This window comes from Nymphaea colorata, unplaced genomic scaffold (assembly GCF_008831285.2).
Source record: "Nymphaea colorata isolate Beijing-Zhang1983 unplaced genomic scaffold, ASM883128v2 scaffold0150, whole genome shotgun sequence".
NCBI lineage: Eukaryota > Viridiplantae > Streptophyta > Magnoliopsida > Nymphaeales > Nymphaeaceae > Nymphaea > Nymphaea colorata.
In genome coordinates this window covers 1-13453 of record NW_022204656.1, presented here as the reverse complement: position 1 = coordinate 13453, position 13453 = coordinate 1, and the positions used below count along the sequence as shown (strand labels likewise).

Sequence of the window (13453 nt, the reverse complement as noted above, 5' to 3'; positions counted from 1 at the left end):
ATGATTTTTCCCGAAGGGTGTAACTGCATGTACTGACCCACTCCTTATGCCCATACTTTTTGTTGTAGAGCTCTCGCACGTACTTTCCGCTGTCCCTGAGTGAAACAAAAGATACAGATTGTACTCGCGAAGACCGTGGTCAGCGCTGCCAGTCACGAAGTTGTTCTTGCCGACAGCAAGAGAAAAAACAGGCTGTCCGTGAGGAGGCTCGCAGATGATGGACTCAAGTGGACCGTTCCGCCACTGTGATCTAAGTGCCATATGATAAAAAATTATGGAGTTACTGGGAGTTGAACCCAGGGCCTCGTGCATGCTAAGCACGCGCTCTACCAACTGAGCTATAACCCCGCTTGCTGCCTTTCCCGCTGCCCTCCTCAAGTATGCATGCTTGCCGCACTACGAAGAAAAAATCAAAGTTGGCTAATGTCGAAGCCCAGAAACTTCTGCAGGTCCTCCACTATTTCGCTGTCCAGGTTGTAGGAGTGGTGCGGGGAGTGGTATGTCATTCGCGCGGAGTTGTCCTTGCCTCGGGGATCGAAAGGCTCCTTGGGCCTCGCCTCGAAATAGAGCTCGGTTTCTTTGGAGAAAGAACTCATGGAATTCATGGTGCCGACTGTCCGTTGGTTAGGTGCGGTCTGCTTTTCCTGGACGGAGCTCGTCGAAGCAGGAGGCGCATAGTTGAAAGTGACTGTGGTGGGATTGCCCCTACGTTCTTAGATGGTCTTCCTTACGTTTCGGATGGAGTTCCTGCGAGACGATGGCACGTAAGGGACTGCTTGTTGGAGCTGGCCAAGCGAAAATCATTGCCAAACATATCACTTCCAGGACTAGCAAACGATATCTAATTCGCTGGACGGGGTGAGTATGCTTGGTTGCTTGGGTGCTTGCTCTTGGTTGTTATGGGCAGAGGAGGAATGGAAGGGTATTCCATGGGCATTTGAAGTTACTGTGCTCATAGTTGCTGCTTCGGTGTGTTTATTCTTCCGTGATACCTTTTCCCCCATACTCTTGTAGCTCGCATAGGATTTCTGGCTCGCATGGCTACCAGAAAGCTGGCTCTTCTTGATGTTGGTGAAGTCAGGAGAGAAGCCGCGATATTTGGATTTAGACTTAGACTTTGATTTTGAGCCAGATTTATCAATAAGGAACTCACGATTGGTTTCTAGTCTGACCACTTCACTGCGTTCCGCCCTACTCTAGCCCATATGGTGAAGGTCTTCCTGGTAAAGATCATAGATGGAGCGCATGTAGTCATGTACAATGAGGCGATAGTCCATACAGTAGAGGTGAAACTCCTCGAGTGCCTTATAGAAAGAAAGACGGTCGAGGATGCCCTTGTTGGCAAGGTGTGCTTAAATGGATGACTTCACTGTTTTGGATGTCGTGTTTTCCTCGATGATGTTGATGAGATTTACAATCATCTCGATTGAGAACCGTGGAGATGAGTACTCTCGTGAATACGAGGAACGTATAAGGTAGGTTTTTGGCCAAGTTGGGATTCATCCACACCGTACCTTACCCCGGCAACTAATGAAGATCATCTCTTCACTGATATCAAAGTAGCCAACCTTTTCATAGAGCACTTTGAAACCCTGCAGCGTGGCCTGTAACAAGTAGAGCTGGTCAGCGAAGGGAATATCATTGATTTCCTTAGCCTCAGATCTACTTTCTGCAGATAAAGCAACCCTTGTGAATGGTGGAGCACAGGTCCACCGAAGAAGTGTTGAGAAAATATTTCACCTTATAGATGTAAGGCGAGTAGCGAAAAGTGTTCTCGGGACTATCTTCTCCCTGGAGTTAGTAGGGCGCTGGCTCCTTTCTAAGCTCCAGTTCCTTGCATAGGAAAGATAGTCCTGTTCGGAGATAAACTGTAATTCATACTCTTCGACGTATTCTCCAGTGAAGGGATTGTGGAGCACCCTCGTGCAATAGGGATTGATGTGGTGGAAGCCTAGTATTTCCTCCTCAGTGATCAGACGCCAGTTCTTGTTGTCGATCAACGATTGCTGCCGACTTTCTTATTGCCCCATGAGTATATATCTAACTAATATCAGCAACAGCAGACTATAGCACGTCGCACCAGATAGATGTGACGCAAAAAGAAGGAAGAAATTATTGACGTGGAGATTTGCAAAGAAGGAGGAATGGAGGAAGAAACAAAGGAAAATCGATAATATTGATAAATAATAGAAGAAAGTAGGGGTTTGGATATTTTGGAAGGATTAGAAATATTTTCTCACGGAAGGGTAAGATGATGATATATGTGGGATTATCGGCAAATACTTATTCGTTAATTATAATAATTGAAAGTGGAATGGGCAACAACCAGGCAATCCCCTTCGCCAACTGCTCATCGTCTCGCTCCAAGATCGATAACTTCTAGTTCGTGCGCAAGTTGGCGGAAGGTCGCTCCCTCATGCGCAATAAAATCACGAAGAAATGCGCAGTCATCATCTAGCATACCTTCCCCAGCGAAGAGCAACTAGCTGAGTATATGAAAAGACACAAGACTAACTTTTCACTCACACATCAGTTCTACCTCAATGCGTTTGATTGCGAAGTCATCACCCACGCCAATCTCTGTTCCAAACAGTTCAGATTAGCTGAATTTTTTGAGTACCAAAGCCACACCATTATGGAGGAAATCGATAGCAGAATCTAGCCTAGAAGACCATTCTCTTCTAAAGAAATAATGTCGATTCTGTGCAGTTGCGTGCTGGCATTGTCTTACTTCAACAAAAATGAAGTGCTTCATTATACTCTCAATCCGCAGGACATCATCATCGATGAGGAAGGAGTGTGCAAAGTGCTCAGCAGCACTCTCAGCAACCATCAATTCGATTTCAATTAGAAAAAATAGTTCTACTATGCTCCTGAGACCCTACGTATGTTCAAGCAACAAGGTTAGCTAACGGTCTTACCAACAAAAGCGGGGTCTTCACTCTCGGCGTCACTTTGCTGCACATGATCCACCTCAGAAATATGAATCATCTCTACAATTTCAATGCATATGCAGTCAACTTCGACCAACTTTCAGAGGAAATTAGAAAAATAGCTGATCAAAACTTGCAGAGTATCGTTAGAAAAATGCTTAAACCGCAAAGTTATGATAGAATTAGCTTTACAGAACTCTAGGAAATGCTTTTTGAGGTGCTGGCTAAGAATGAAAAGCCAAGCCAAGTCCAATAACAGTACTATTAATGCGATAATTATCAAATCAATAAGCTGGAATAATCCATCCTAAAGCTTAGAAATGAAGAGACTTCTCAAAGTTCAATCACTTATCAATCTAAGTCAGATAGCTATAACAGCAAAAGATATTCAAGCTCTCTGCAAGTGCTTGAAAGAGATGAGGAGGATACTCCTTAGAATGATAAAAGCCATCTCCTTCTAACAGGAGAGGACGCAATAGTCCTTGATGAGTTTGAGCACCCATCGGCATGGACTATTCTCAGACAGCCAGAAATGCAGTTTCAAGCAAATCCCTATAATCCAAAAAACTACTATAAGAACACAAAATAGTCAACTCATAAAGAATCCTCAGTGACTGTTCCAGCATCTACAACAATACCTTCAATTTCAACACAAACTCCATATACCGGCACTCTTAAACTACGAGAGACAAATAAAATGAAACGCATTTATCATCATCCACTAAGAAAAGAGAAATGGAGGAGTTTCCCGAGTATGTGAGTGAGATGCTGAAGGAAGGAAGATACGAAGGTTATAAAATGGGCAATTATCGTCATGGATTTGGCACATTTTACTATAACTAAGGCGGAAAGTATTGCGGAGAATGGGTTAGGAACAGAATGGAAGGAAGAGGGGTTCTCTACTATGGAAGTGGCAAGATTGCCTATAAGGATAGTGGAAACAGGACCGTCTTGATGGGTATGGGGTGCTCTACAACGAAAATATCGGCGTTTTGGGGTAAGAATTCGACTTCAACCATTTGTAAGGAGTGAGTGATTAGTGGATAAAGTACGAGGGCTACTTCAAAGACGACATGAAATAAGGCCAAGGGACGCTGTACCTCTCAAACGGCGAATCATTCCGTGGCCAATTCTAAAACGATCAACCGAACGGCAAAGGCCTTTTCAAAAACATCCGCGGAGAGTTGATAAAGGGGTTCTGGTTGATGGGTGCCCTCAATACCATCTAATGATTTAATAACAACTATAATTCGTCATCATTCGTAAGATAAAAGCATTGATCTTTCGAGGAGAGGGATAGATTTAAAAAATAAAAATAGGCCTTTAAACAAAGTCGGAAAATAATACTATTTTGAGTATTATCTTTTAATCGGAGTTATAATTAGGAATGCGAAGAAATCATGGAAGATCATTAGGTTTCGTCGATGTTAGCAATTGAATCTTGTATTTTTTTTGCCAAAGTTTTTATATAGGCATTTTTGACGTACTGTTTGTAAGTGGCAAGGCAAGATGGCAGTGGCTGCGAAAACAGTAAGGGCTGTACGTTGGGGGACTCTTTCAGGCGAAGCTTCCTCAGCGCGCGCAGTTCGTCATTCATTTCTCCAAAATTAAATTATAAGGAAATCAGGAGTAAATAATCACATTATTTGATGGAATGTAGTCGAACCCCCCTGGACGACTCGGGGATATACAGGGAAAAAAGATGCCCGCGCTCTGATTGCATAGTATAATCGTGGGAATGTTGTTCAGCGGTTCTGCAAAAGTTGGAAAGCTTTGCTAAACCTCAGAGTATTCATACTTAAAAACGTTTGATCTATGCTTTTCAGTTGAGCCTATCGAGTCGATGGAGATATGTGGCTCTTTATCTTTGCTGTCGGAAAAAAATCATTCTTGTCGATGAGATATGTAGCATTATAAGTGAAGCCTATTACGGCAATCTTATATCACTGCTCGAGGGGTAAATGCCCAGATCCTTCGTTTTTTCACCCGCACGGTGAAGAAATCATGGACTACAAGTACCTCTCGAAAGTTCTCAATTAATTTTATCCATTATATTATAATACTAATTAACAACTCTAATTATCCCCATTTCTTATATATCCTATAGTCAGATTAATAAGACCATGAGGCACTCCGCACAAGGAAACTTTTACTTTCTAAAAATGCTATGATTTTATTAAATTTATATATAAAATCAAAGCTTATAATCATGACCTTCGTGAAGAAAAGCAAAGCACAGTCCTGCCTGCATGCCTTTAAATAAGAATAATCGCGAGTAGATTACCAAAAATATGTAATCATCGATAGCTAAAATGAAGACGAAGTCATCAACATGAAGCATTATGAATGCATCGAACACATTGATCCTGTACTCTTAACATAGGCAAAAAAATCTGTCGTTTTTAAATCAAAAGGATCCACAGTCACCAACTTTATGTCAATTTCAGCGAACCGGAAAAGTGCATTGATAACTAGATATCCTCAGCAGAAAAACAAGTAAAGATTTGGAAAAAGAGTGCTAGTTGCTGGAAAAAATGATCAGTGATATGATCGAAGAGCAATCGATGCTGACTGTTGCACTGAGGAAGAGAGAAAGGGCACAAAGCATCAATAAGCAACGAATGAGAGTAAATATAGTAAGCTTAATTCGAGCCAAACTGAGGATTTAGTCTTAAATTCGAAGGAAAGCATATAAACAATCAAATCTAATATGGTTAGCATTGCGGTCAAAGATCCATTATCGATAGTCACACCTCTCATTTCAGAAATATCGAAAGACCACACAAGAAAAGTCTGTAGATAATCAAAACAGTCGAAATAAAAAACTAATCAAGATGAAAAAAGGCAAAGAAATTCTACCTCCAAGATCAAATAGACCAAAATAATGAAAAAGAGCACTTCAAAGGCAAAATAAATCTCCAAGCGGCGGAGTTCTATCTGTAAGATACGGTCAAAGGCCTATTGACAAAATGATTTTTAATAATGTGGGCAACAATTAAAGCATTATCTCTATTTGCTTATAATGATAAATTTTGATTCTAAAGACATGATCAGTTAGGCATATACAGTGATACACTCTATATAGTCTATATTAAACATTTAAATCAATGAAGGTGGCGCGTAAGAACAAGTCCTCCATGCAGACCAGAAGCATGACCAACCAAGCCATAATCATCGATTCCGAAGGCGAAAGGTCACACTCGTAATAGAACTCCGCACACATCTAAACGCTCCACGCGAGAAACAACTTGCTTTTCAATCCGAAACGGAAGTTTATTCAAAAGAAAATGGAAGAAAAAAGAAAGGAAGACTCAGATGATGATATAGAATCAGTTGCTTGCATCGATCTCAACAGTACCTCGCGAACATAAAGAAATGATAACGAAATCAATGCTTATAAAAGAGTGAATGAAGTGATTTACAAGTAAGTTCTTGTGAAGAATCCTGCCTATACCGATAAGAAAAGACTAGCGAAAGACCAATCACTTTAGATCCGTTCTTAAAAGACTTCAGATAGTCGAAATACCTCAAAACTACTCAAATAGTAAATTGCAAATACCGGCAAACGACTCTTTTGGACTTCAAGAAGAACCAAGGAGGGTAATAAGACGTATGATGATTTGATTATGGTCATTTTTACTTTTCTTTTGATGCTCTTTTATAAAAGATTTTATCAATCAAATAAAATTAATACAAAGCTATGAGCAACCAGGACAGTTTGTTAGGATTCTTGAAAAAGAAATCGCTATTTAATCAATCACCCGTAAGGTACCCTGCAGGCAAGAGATCAAGAAGCAAATCAAAGGACGGTAAAGAATCAATCATTAGGAAGATCAATAGTAGAGATTTAGAAGATGATCATTCTCCATCGATAAACTTAATACTAATTTTGCTGTGCAAGAGCCGAATAGGGAAAACCCAAAGAGAGGACTTTTCGAAAAGGATTATCAGCCTGCCTACCAAATTCCTTCCAAGATAACAACTATAGAAAGGATAATGCTAACTTCTCGTAACCCCAACAAAACAGTTTGAGGCTTAAATAATCATCTCAAATCAAAGCTTCAACGTAAATGACAAAAGCAATAAATTTTTAGCAGGCCTTGTTTCCTATTCAACAAGCTTTTAATCAGCAAGAGTGTAATCGGCTCAATGCCTGTAAACTTTGTCACTAAAATTGAGCACATAGATCTCTAACGTCAATTACAGAGTCGACCAGTTTCGGAACAACATGTCAAAGTGCTAAATAATGAACTGAAGGCGCTTCGTGACCAAATTTTGCATTTGGTAGATGAGGCATTCAAAGAGTCAGAACGAAGCATAAGGGAGTATATGAGAATTGAATAACAAAAACTGGCTCAGGATTTATTCAAAGTTAGAGAATTATTGGAGAAAGAGTATGTTAGGGTTGAAACTATGAAGGAAGAAATTGCCCAACCTCAATGGAGAAAAGTTGCTGGAGAGATATTAGCAACATAACTTGAGAAAAACCTTGAAGAACTCATCAAGAAGAGCAGCCATACGGATATCGGAAGATGGGAAATGAAGAATCTAAGCGGACAACGACTGAAAACTCTCTAGAAATAATTACGGGATTTGGTCCGTTTGAAAGAATGATGAATTGATCGATTATTATATTCTATATTAATCATCGAAAATGGGTGCAAACCAGCAGAAAAATAGCAATATCGTCAAGATAGACCCCAACAGTCTCAACATCACTCACAGTAGACTCATGAACTCCCTCGAAACATACAAATTAAAAGAACAACCCAAAGATAAACTTAAATTATAACCCTTCAAGAGATTGAACGCATGGGAACTCGAACTATAAGGAGTGACAGTATCCGATCCAACAAGCACCTTACTCACTCCTAAGTGTATTTTCAAGATCTACAGTCTCTCGATGCGTATTTGGGGTACATGGTGGGCCTCAAGCAAATCTGTCATCTGAATATCTATGACGACTTTTAAGTGCAAACATAGAAAACTCCATATTTTATCACCACACGACAACAGTTGATGGGCATTCCAAAGCCATTGAATCGAGCAGAGATCCAGAGCAGCGTCGAAAAGATCATCCATCTCTTAACCTTTATTCTCAGTCTTAGAAAAAACATAAGATATCTACATCGTCCCTGAAGATTTGGTCGAACTTAATAACCAATTCTATATTCGGGATTTTTACAAAAGAATGCAAGAAGAAAAAACTGATAATGAGCTACATTGTTTGGCTCTATGAGGAATACGACAAGTTCGAAGATTGCATAAACGTGGACAATACGATCAGCTCCTTCAGTACTTTGGACAGGTATATCAAGTAGATATTCTTTACGATAAAAAATAATCGAATCGATGATGAGGATCTTGTAAAATATTTCAAGAATGTCGGCGAAAGATGGAAATATCTAGATGGAGGATTCGACTCCTTCCATGTCTGCTATAAGTCAAAAAGACAAAAATACAATACAGGCATCGGAAAAGAATGGCTGCTTGCTAAGAAGTCAAATTAAATATATTTCTTCAATATAGAAGATGAGCATTTGTGTCAAGGCAGGGTGATGAGGAAATCCAAAAAGATAAGCGTGGAACATGCCCACATCATCTTCAATAGTGCAGACTTTTAGGTGAATTTCATGCTTGAAGGCACCAAGAACATGGTCAAGACAACTTAATTCTAACTTAGGACTGTTTTACCATCAGTGACATCTAAATCAAATTCAAATTTCCGTTTCGTATTCGAAACCCCTTGATGTTTCTCAGAGGAAGGTAAATATACATGCTTGATCAAATGATATACAAATACTCCATCGACGAAACAAAATCTATCAATAATCCAAAAAGATCAACGATTGCTTATACCTAGTTCCCTCTGTCGATGTCAACTACATCGTGATAAGACATTCGATTGATATCTTTAGGTATGGAATAAAGATATACACTGCTGATCGATATGACACTTTGATGCCTTCAGGAAGTACAGAAATGGCAGTTCTGATGTAAAACATCAAAATCGATATTAAGCATGTCGAGTTTTGCCTGTAAGTGTATAAAGGAGTCTTCTTGATGCTTGCTGACAAAAACTTTTGGATTTTAGATCTCAATTTCATGTGTTTCTTCAGCTATGCGCCTTTGCAAAGAATTTACAATTTATACAAAGGCAAAGGAAGCTAATTAGAAATTAATGATTACATCTTTTAAACCTTAGGACAGCCTTTCTCCATCCACTGGCTCTCGCATCAGCAAGGCCTTAATGTACATATCCAATAAGATATGATGTATGTAATAGCCAGCGTAACAGGTAAATTATTTTATCTTGAATATCGGTTCATTTTCGAAGCTGGTCTGCTGAAGCTGATGAAAAGCCAGCCTCTCTATGAGTATGAAACGATTCCTCCCTAAATCGAAGACACTGAGGTTAAGAATAAAGAATCTTACTTCAATGTTTATAACTAAAGCATGGTGATGTTTAAAAATACTTCGTGGATACATAAAGGACCTATTTTTTTAGAAGTCAAAAAGCTAAAAATTGCCACATGCAAAAATTTCACTCAGATTTTTGTTGAGACGTAAGATATGATAAAAAGCATCAAGACATTATATAATAGAACAAAAAGGCCGAGCTAAGATGGTCCAAGTTCTAATTGTAATCCTCCTCTACAAGCATACAACATGATGTGTTATCTAAGCCAAAACAACATCGCTTATAAAAATTTCAATCTGAGCAATCTTTGGGTAACCGCAAGACGTGAGCTTAACTTGCAGGCTGGAGTTAACCGCAACGTAATTGGCATATCTCTGACTTCAAGGATTTTCTCCTTGCCTGCTTCAACATCATCACACAAAACAACTATGAAAAGCTGAACGATAAATTTTTGCATAAACATGAAGCAGAAATGGAGCTCTTCCCTATATTGAGGTAGAAGATGCAGTTGAGTATCCGACACAAAATGCCATAGAAGCGAAACGATGTTGAAAAACAGCTGATAAGCATAAAGGAGTCACTTAATCAATAGATCTACCGTTTCATCTAGCCTCACGTAGCAGCAATTACATTTCAGCTTTGAGCAAAATACCCTCGTTCAGATGCTCAACGTTCCGAAGGAAAGATAAAGAAAATGGTCGCAATAATCCAAAGTCACAATGCTCATGAATAGTTCACTTTTAAGCAAACTAACGAATACGCATGGAGCTAGCAATAAGGATGCCTTTATGTCTTCACTTCCACATATCAGATGTACTAAATTAAGCCTAATCTCTAAGACACAAAGGACGAAACAATCGTGATATAATAATACGAATACCTACCTTGCAACATCATCAATTGCAGTTTCATCTCCTGTCCCAATGGATTATATGCCTTTGGCGGAATCTCCAGAAACTCAAAGAAAAAAGTCCACTACAACTTAAACGTCTATCATTTCAATAGAATAAACTAACCTGGTAGGCCGTTGCATAGCTGGATACAGCTCGATCAAGCCTAGCCTCGTCCTTTCTGAGTCAGGCAAGCAAATATACATAATGGGCGGATAACTCGATACTGGCGACGATATCTAGAAACTTATGTCTTTGATACTTTCACAAGTAAAGTTGAAAAACTAATCGATATGGGCATAGCCAATCCCTTCAAAAAATTGACCGAAAAACACACATACAAAGTGTTTCAACTATCACAAAAGTATAATATCTTCCTTATGTGGACGGTCAATGCCACAAGCTATCAATTCAAATTATTTTCCAGCTTAATTGCAGGCTTCTAGATTGATTTCGAGGGAAAAATATACATGGAGGAAAGCGCTGATTTGCCTTCGATATCGATTGCTTATGCAGATGGCGCACTTCACTTCCTTAGACCGTATGGAAAGTACTCGAAGATAAGCATATAGAGTTTGGAGAGTCCCAGGATTATAAACAAAACCCTCTACTCTCTTTGATCATATATTTAACGTGTTTTTGCAACTAACAAAGTGAACAATTTATCATCAACGTGCCCTCCTTGCGTATCTGTTCTGCCTCTCTCGAGCTTTTGAAACTTTCTGATCTCTCCCGCATCAAGAATTTAGATCTTTGGCTCCCATTCCTCGTTATTCCTGCGCAAAAAGTTGCTTGGAGTGATTATTTGCTCTTCATCTTGGACTGAAAGAGAGTCATTGAAAGAAATCAAGTTTCTTGTTGATTTTTTGATATCCAACAGGGCAGAATCTTCAGCTTTGACAGTAGCTAAGCTGTTGCCGTAGTTTTTGCGATAGTATTCGAGTTGTTCTCGAATCTGGTGAGCAATTTTGACCATAAACTCATTGTTAAGATTGAGTTCCCTATATCACATAAAACATTACTGGACAAGCTGAAGTGCAAAATCTTCAGGACTGGCGCTCTCATCGGCAATATCCCAATCGAATCTATCCTTGAGACAAATATTGTCAATTTTGACATCGAGTTCCAATGTTCTAAGGCATGCAGTTTGGGGAGGTTTTAGGGACGGTGCTAGAGATGGCTTTTCGAATGGTATCGCGAATGTGTCCTTAGAAGTGCGCCAGGGTGGGATTTTCGGAAACTATAAGGTGGGCAAATTATTCAGGTGTAAAATACGGATCGTTGATGTTCCAGCAAAACTGTTCCTTGTATCTCTTTCCCTCTAGCTCAAGGTCAAAATGAATGGGATTAGGGTTTCCTCCCCCTCTCCTGTATGCTTGCGTGTGACGTTTGCTGCAGCCGGCGTAAGCACAATTGCTTATCTACTGTCTTGTTGAGCGTGGTGTATCTCGGACGACCAGAGTACAAGCTATCAAGCCACTCGGCAAGCGTATCTTCAATTTTGATATGATGTCCCTTCACTTTTCCCTGCAGCCAGAGGGAAGGGTCGAGTGGTGAATGCCTGCCTCTCTGGCAACATCAACCTGTTTGATATTATACTTGGCCAGTGCTTCCAGCATCTGGGTGCGGATGTCCTTCTCACCGATTTCAGTCATTTATTATACCGCAATCAATTACCCTCACTCATACATATACATACAATCATAAAATAACTTTAAAATGAACGACCGCTTTCTCGATAGCTCTCCAGGCCGCCTTGCACCCACAAAACCAAGCACAACTCAACCAAGAACAAGACGATCACCTCCCTTGACGATAGATTCACCAGCAAGGTTTACACATCGCCTAGCAAAATACCGAAACAGGGGGTGTCGCATCAACTCATTGCAGAAAATTAGAAATTGAGACGCTAGAATGAGATCCTGCAGGAATATTTTGAAACCTTCGAGGAACGATTTCGAGAGCAACGCAAAGAAAACGAAACCTTGAAACGACAATTAAAGGAGATAAGGAAGAGCAAAGAGGTACGCAGCCCTGAGAAAAAAGCGAAGTCACTCACTGTTTCTCATAACGCACATTGATACAGAAGATCAGTAGAACGTCCAAATCTAGCAAGGCCAACCCATTGACCTAATATTTGTGATTTTTTCAGAGCATCCATCAAATATCATTTATTCAGCGCACTGGAGCCTACAATTTTTATCCTTTATTTGCATTAATTCCTAATTAGCCTACTTGAAACTTTCTACAGGTCCGAAATCTAAAGGTCAGTATAGGTTTCAAATAAAACGGAAGCATAATTGGTTTATGATCATGGATAATTCTATGATTGTTGATATTCTGCATTCCTCGCATAACATTCCATATCCTCTCATTTCTTTCTTGTTAGTTTCACATCAATAATTATAATCACGATGGAGAACGCTCTCATAATGAACAAGATCCCCCTACCTCGTTACTACGACGGCACAAGCTGGAACACGGTCTTCAAGCCCACCCGCCGTTCCATTCCCAAGTATCTCCACGAGGACCTGCCATAACTAAAATTGCTATAGCTCAAGGAACGCTTTAAGCAAATCGGCAAGTTCAACTGCCCAAGGTTGGAATACTTCGATGACTACATTCGCAAGCATAACACCCATCGCGATAAGAGCAAAGCCAAGACAAGTCGCAGCACATCCGAAAAAAGGAATATGAACGACTCTAGGAGGAGTTTCAATACGCACTGTTACTGTGTGACAAGGAGAGCAAGGTATTGGATGGACTGGTGAACAAGGCGAAGGCTGTAAGTTTCAAAAAGAGAAAAAGCCTTTCTAGAAGGGCAGGTACTTCGAGGGCACTATTGATTTGGTGTTCAGGAATAGGAAAAATGTGTATTTGAGCCAGCAGAAAAACAAAAGGGAAGACGATGCCTCCGACGAAGCAGCCAAGAAGGTTGAGGCCATCAAGTTACTGTCTTTTAATTGAATTATTTTTGCAAGACATTATGAATTCTACTTAAAATGATGAATAATTTATATATGGCTTTGCCTAATAGGAAAGAAAGATGCTTCGAAGGAGCGAATCAAAATGAGATAGAAAAAGCGATTTCATTCAACGATGAGTGTGTATAACAATTTCAGGCTAGTATAAAATATGAATAATTCCAGAGATGAATTAATTCTATAGATCGTGAGTCATCCTTTTGGCTGCGCATTTTTTCAATAAAT

General features: G+C 39.8%; 1 non-coding gene across 1 annotated transcript; it reads right to left on the bottom strand.

Annotated features, from left to right (window-relative positions):
- Nucleotides 1-275: 275 nt before the first annotated feature.
- Nucleotides 276-348, bottom strand: TRNAA-AGC (transfer RNA alanine (anticodon AGC)). The gene has a single exon. It is a non-coding gene; the product is annotated as a tRNA-Ala (tRNA).
- Nucleotides 349-13453: the final 13105 nt, after the last annotated feature.